A 6,255-nucleotide genomic window follows, 5' to 3' on the forward strand; every position below is an offset into this window, starting at 1 on the left:
TACTGGCGGACACATGGGATTGGTAGGCAGCTTGTGAGCCACTATGGACTTGCTCAAACCGGTCATGTCATCATATGACCATGCAAAAATGTCCTCATATTCCTTTAAGAAGCGAATGTACTCTTCTTTCTCTGTTGGTGATAAGTGAATGTTGATGCAAGTCTCCTTGACGGTCTCGGCGTCCCCCAAATTTACTGCTTCGGTTTCGTCCAGGTTGGACTTAGGCTTATTCTCAAAGGTTTCAACCTCTCTGACAACTTCCTCAGGTATCTCATCTTCTTTATCCGAATCACTATCCTCATGTTGCGTTGTCTCGTTACATGTCACAGTCACCGGTTCATCAGGAAAAGTAATAATAACGCTGTAAAAAGAAAAAAAATGGAAGATAATAATGAATAATAAAGAGCAATGCATTTGATTAAAACTGATAAACATTTGAACAAGTACGGCTCGATGAATCGAGCATTTATTTTGAAACAAGTGAGTCTTTAAAACAAAATTACTGAAAATCTTAGATGACTAGAATGGCTATAGAAATAAAATCTACCAAGTGTTATACCCCATTTTAACACGGGTCAAACTAGAGTATAACATATTGGTAATTCTGCGGGTTTAATTAGTTTAAGAGAGTCGCCATCTATTATTTTAACGGTGAATTGGGACACCAATTTTAGCTAAATAGTGCTTAAAATTAATTCTGTTTTATGGTCTACTTAACCTTTAAGGCTATGGGTAAGGGTTCTAATTAATTTTATAGAGAAAGTATTAAGCACTCTATATGATCCATTAAATATAGTTAACCGGTCGAACTTAGGTTAATTGATTGCACTAAACTATAAGTGTAAATACTCAAATATTAAATAGTCGACAGATGTTTAAATAATTCAAGAATCTCTAAAAAAAATTAGCCTTCTTTAAAAGGGTTCGAAATTAGTGTCAAGTTAATTAGGCCTTTAACAGCTTTAGTATGATTGTTTTGTTTGAAATCCATTAAACTTAGTCTTAAAAAGTTTCTTGGTTAAAAAATAAACCAAAGCCAAAAAAGAAAAAAAAAACTTAGACATTAGAAAAGAACTACTTTTTAAGTTAGAAACTCAAATCTGGATACGTTATTCATATCAAAAGTTCTACCAAAACCCTGGCAGACTCCAAATCCATAAGTGTTCATGGGTTAGAAAGTAGAAATAAAGAGAAGGTTTCAAGTCTTCATCTAATTTAATGTTAGTCCTATGTGATGAATGAGTACTTTATTTAGCAAAAATACTAAATAATTAAATAAACTTAATTACCAAAACTCATGCTAAATATGAGATAAGCACAAATACAAATAAATCATCTGTAATCAAGAAGTTAGACAACATGGATGTAAAGAAAGACGCCATAGGTGCCCCCAAGCGTTTCACATGTTTTTCTCGCTATCCGGTGCATCTAAAGAATGAGAGGCATTGACTCCACGTGCGGGTATGGGAGAGTCTTGCTTAAGACTCCATGATTTGCTCCAAGTGCATATGCAAACAAAGGAAAAAAAGGAACACAGAATTAGAGGGAAAATTTAGTACTATGTAATATACAAAAATCAAAGACCCAAAATAAGCATATCATTCCTTCTTTGGTTTTGCAACAATCCACAAGCTATGTCCCCAAAAAAGTATTTTAAAGTCTTAAAGCATTGGGTCTAAAGGGAAGTTTAACAATATGGTTCGAATAAACACCTTATAATCCTATGGCCAATGATATTTAGATCTTTCCTAAAAAAAAATTCTTTTCGACAATCCCAGATAACAAATTCCAGCAGAGTAACGCGCTTATGAAGCCAAAGTAAGTAAGAACACTAACTAAGACACGCCAAAATGTTAATAAATCGAGTATAAACTGCTGAACTTGTAAGCAAGTCATTTAACTACATGAACACATTTAGGCCTTCATATAACCAAGATCTCTAGCATGTAAAAAAAAATTCTCAGACTCGTTTATAGTTGTTGTCTATTACAAATATTTAAAATAGCTCTAGCCTAAACTAAAATTGATGTATCCTACAATGGCAAAAGTATTTGTAATAGCATACTATTGCAAGTTAATTCCTTAAACTTAGCCAAATTTAACAAGCTAGAGTGACTTAATTTAGTACATATGTCCAAACCATATACAGACTTCATGAAAAGTAGTTAAGGGGAATAGAAATGAAAATGGTTTGTAATAACATAGAAGAAATAAAACAGGAATAGCTTACAGCTTGTTGCACGTTCTCCAACTCTATAACAAGACATAATGCAAATCTTTATTTAAAGTTTAGACATGGATTTTAATCTTTCCCAATATTCATTTTTTAGGCAGTAACTCTAACACGTATATATCTAAAAAACGATACTAAACCACCATTCTTCACACAAAACAAACTAAATTGATCCGTAGCTCGCACTCAAATCAAACAAATATTCATTTCAGACCTTAAGCAGAAGAGATAAATTTAAAGTCACCGACCTTTTTGTGGGCAGCGAACGGGGCGTCGTCAAGAAGATCTACTATCTTCGGCTTTCATTCAACTCTTTTGGAAGATCGTCAAATACCGACACAAATAAAAATAAAATCTTTGGCAAGGTTATAGACTAGATAGAGATCAAAAGGCAGAAAAACTTAAAGCTAGATTTTAAGAGTAAGAAGGAGGATAACTATGAATAGTTGGCCAAACAATTAGGGTTAAGGGAGATAGAAAGGGCGGCCAACCTATTCCCAAAAATGAGTTTCAAAGCAGATATTTATAGATAGAAGTTAGGGTTCTTGAGCAGGATTTTTAAAATCATATTTGAATTTTGGTCAACATACCCGTTTGAATTTGAAACGTTGGGAATTTTGGACAGAATTTGCAGACTTCACGTGATCTCAAAATAGGAGCAAAAGTCTTACTCGAATTGGAAAGTCAGAGCTTTGTCATGGCTTATGCAGATGTCGGGCTTTCACCAGAAAAGGAAGATAGGGAAGAAGCACATTAAAACAAAATCAAAGAAAAAGTTACTGATTGGTCATATGCAGGCGGGCTTGGTCTTATAGTGTGGGCTGGATGGATTGGAAGGTGTTTGGGTAACGCATAGGCTTGTTGGGATGCCCCTTTAATGGGCTGATGAATAACCCTCTTCTTTCAAGTGTTAGGCTGGATCATGAAAAATGATTTGTATGCTAAATAGGCTAAGGATTAACTTCTATAGATTGAGCCAATATAATCGGCAGAGTTAAAATAACCATTTCCTTCTTCCTTGCATTTTCTTTGGGCTTCTTACTTGAATTAAATTTTATTATAATATTGAACAAATCATTAAAATACTTAGAATGCCAGAGTAAATTATAATAGCTCGTATTTAAATAAATAAAATAATTATAAGATATTATGAGATTTAATAAATAACTATTACACTAATTTTTTAAATAAAATACTATAATATTAAGTATTTATTTGTAATTGTTAAATTAAGCAGATATTACTATTTGATTAAATAAGGAGAAAGGGTATGATTTTCACAATAAATAAAGAGAATAATTTTGGAATGCATGATGGTGGTAAAAATAATAATTGTAACTATAATTACAATAATTAGTAATAATAGTACTAATATTTTAATAATAGAAAATAGGCCTAATTTGGTGTTAAAATTACTCGAATAAGTGATGCTAGAAGCTCAAATAAATATTTTGGAAGAAAGAGGGACAAAATTGGATGCCAACACCAAGCTATATAGGGACTTGGCGGGCCCGGGATGGTGTGGTGGTCCAGTTCCTAAGAATAGCTCCCTTCTCCACAGTTTGAATAGTGAGGCCTTCTTCCTCTTCCTCCTCAATTATTGCACTACAGTCCATATCTTCATCCTCCAAGAACAGATTCCTCAGCCCAGCTAATGCTTCTTCTTCTGCAGTTCCCCAGATTGTATCAGCTTGGTGAAAAGCTTGATCCAGATGTGGCACTGGTTGCTCGATAGGGTAATATGGTCCACGCCATAGAGGCGACCAATCATTATACTCTTGCCATGTATACTGGTATCCGAGCCCGAAGGTAGTACCATGACGCTTCAGCTGTATCGGTTTAGTAATACCGTGGAGATTCTTCCCAAGCCCTTTGTCGGGTTCATACCCAGACCACGCAATATGCTTTCTATTTTGCTACTCCACCATTTGTCTTTCTCAATGACATTGACACGTTCGATGTGATGACAAGTTTCCCCTCCTAACCTTTTTTTATTTCCAATAACTGAGATGGTTTGACTGATGTAAATGGGGTTACTCTCATCTCCTGAATGATCACCTCCTGATGGTTACATTCAAATTTCACGGCTTGATGTAGTGTGGAAGTCACGGCTCCAGAGGCATGTATCCATGGTCGGCCCAACAGAAGATTATATGAGGCTTATATGTCGAGCACCTGAAATTCAACGTCGAACCAAGTTGACCCCATTTATAGACAAAGATTAATTTCCCCAATTGTGGCCCTTTGAGACGCATTGAAGGATTTCACGTTCATGCTTCCTGCCCATATTTCATGGAAACCTTTGCCCAATCTTTTTAGAGTATCCAACGGACAAATGCTGAGGCTTGAACCCCCATCAATCAAGACCCTGGCGATGAATTTGTCTTCGAATTGCACTGTGATATGCAATGCTTAGTTGTGATTCAACCCTTCAGGTGGCAGCTCATCCTTGTGGAAGATTATTTTGTGACTTTCCAACACCTACCCTACCATATTGGCCGTCTCTCCACCGGTGATATTGTTGGGTACATAAACTTCACCTAACACCTTCATCAAAGCATTCTTGTGTGACTTTGAATTTTGCAATAGTGATATGATGGATATCTGAGCCGAGGTTTTGTTCAAATGATCAATGACGGAATATTCCCTTGCTTGTACTTTCCTCCAAAGATCATCTGGTTCCGTTTCAATGATAGGCTACTTGATAGTGGCATCCTTACTTGGTCTTCCCAAGTGTTCAGGTGTATAGATTCTCCCGGTCCTAGTCATTCCTTGCGCAGAATCGGATTGATCCATCTTTGCCTTTCTTTTAGCCTAGCTTCGGCAACATAATCCCAGGGTATTGCTTTTGAGTCTAAATGAGGTGTTGTTGATACCGTTACCGTGAAAGGTGTAGCCACTTCCACTTCGAATGGAACAAGGGTGGCCGTAGGTGGAGCTACCTCTACCTCAAATGGAACTGATGCAGCTATCTCAACCTCGATCGGTGACTGAGTCTGCACTACTATGGGAGTAAGTGTGATTGCAAGTTTAAAGTCATCGCCTTCTCGAATGAGCCCGATTGACCCCTCGGGATCCCATTCTTCATCCATCTCGATCACATGTATCCTGCCACCCCTATGATCCGGTAGAGGGTTGTTGCGGATATTGGGTGCAACTTTTTTTGCCTGTATAACCTTGTTATCAATCAGTATCTGGATTTTGTCTTTCAATGTCCGACACTCGTCAATGGTGTGCCCTTTTATACAGGAATGGTATGCACAGGTTTTGTTCAGGTTGACCCATTGTGATGGATTCTCTAATGTCATAGCGAGAATATGGGTGACGTAACCAGCGGATTTCAACCTTTCATATAGTTGGTCGATGGGTTCAGCAATAGCGGTGTATATTCTAGGTGGCTTGTAGTCAAAATTGGGTCATGGTCTTGGATAATTTTTGTGAGTTGGAGGTGACTGTAAATGAGATGGTTGGAAATTATAGGTATGAGCTGGTTGGGAGTATCTGGGAGATGAGGGTTGGTATGTGGGTGGTGGTGCTTGGTATGTGGGTGGAGGTATTTGATATGTGGGTGGGGATGTTTGATATGTAAGTAGAGATTTCGGGCCTTGAGCCACTATTACAGCCTCAACATCTCTTTTCTTCGATATGACGTTTGATTGTAATGCCTTATTTGTGGCCTGTAATGCCTCAAAGTTTGTTACTATCCCGCTCTTGATGTCTTCTTCGATTCTTTTTCCGAGTTTGATGATGTCAGAGAATTTATGATTTTCAATAACCATCAACCTTTCAAAATATTGTGGATCATGTGCTCTGACGAAGAACTTGTTCATCTGTTCCTCGTCCAAAGATGGTCTGGCCTTGGCTGCTTCTGACCTCCAACGGGTAGCATAGTCGCGAAAAGTCTCGATGGGCTTCTTCTTAAAGTTATGAATGTAGAAAACATCTGGTGCATTTTTTGTGTGGAACCTAAATCGGTCCATGAAATCAGACGCCATACTCACCCAGTTGGACCATTTCTTAGG

The 6,255-nt window shown here is 37.3% G+C and overlaps 1 long non-coding RNA gene across 1 annotated transcript; it reads right to left on the reverse strand.

The window, feature by feature from the left end:
• Window positions 1–1,205: 1,205 nt before the first annotated feature.
• LOC107816726 (uncharacterized) lies at window positions 1,206–3,132 on the reverse strand. The gene is made up of 2 exons (XR_001655028.2): window positions 2,824–3,132; window positions 1,206–2,545 (listed from the first exon to the last, which is right to left on the reverse strand). It is a non-coding gene; the product is annotated as an uncharacterized LOC107816726 (long non-coding RNA).
• Window positions 3,133–6,255: the final 3,123 nt, after the last annotated feature.

This window comes from Nicotiana tabacum, chromosome 16 (assembly GCF_000715075.1).
Source record: "Nicotiana tabacum cultivar K326 chromosome 16, ASM71507v2, whole genome shotgun sequence".
NCBI classification, from domain to species: domain Eukaryota; kingdom Viridiplantae; phylum Streptophyta; class Magnoliopsida; order Solanales; family Solanaceae; genus Nicotiana; species Nicotiana tabacum.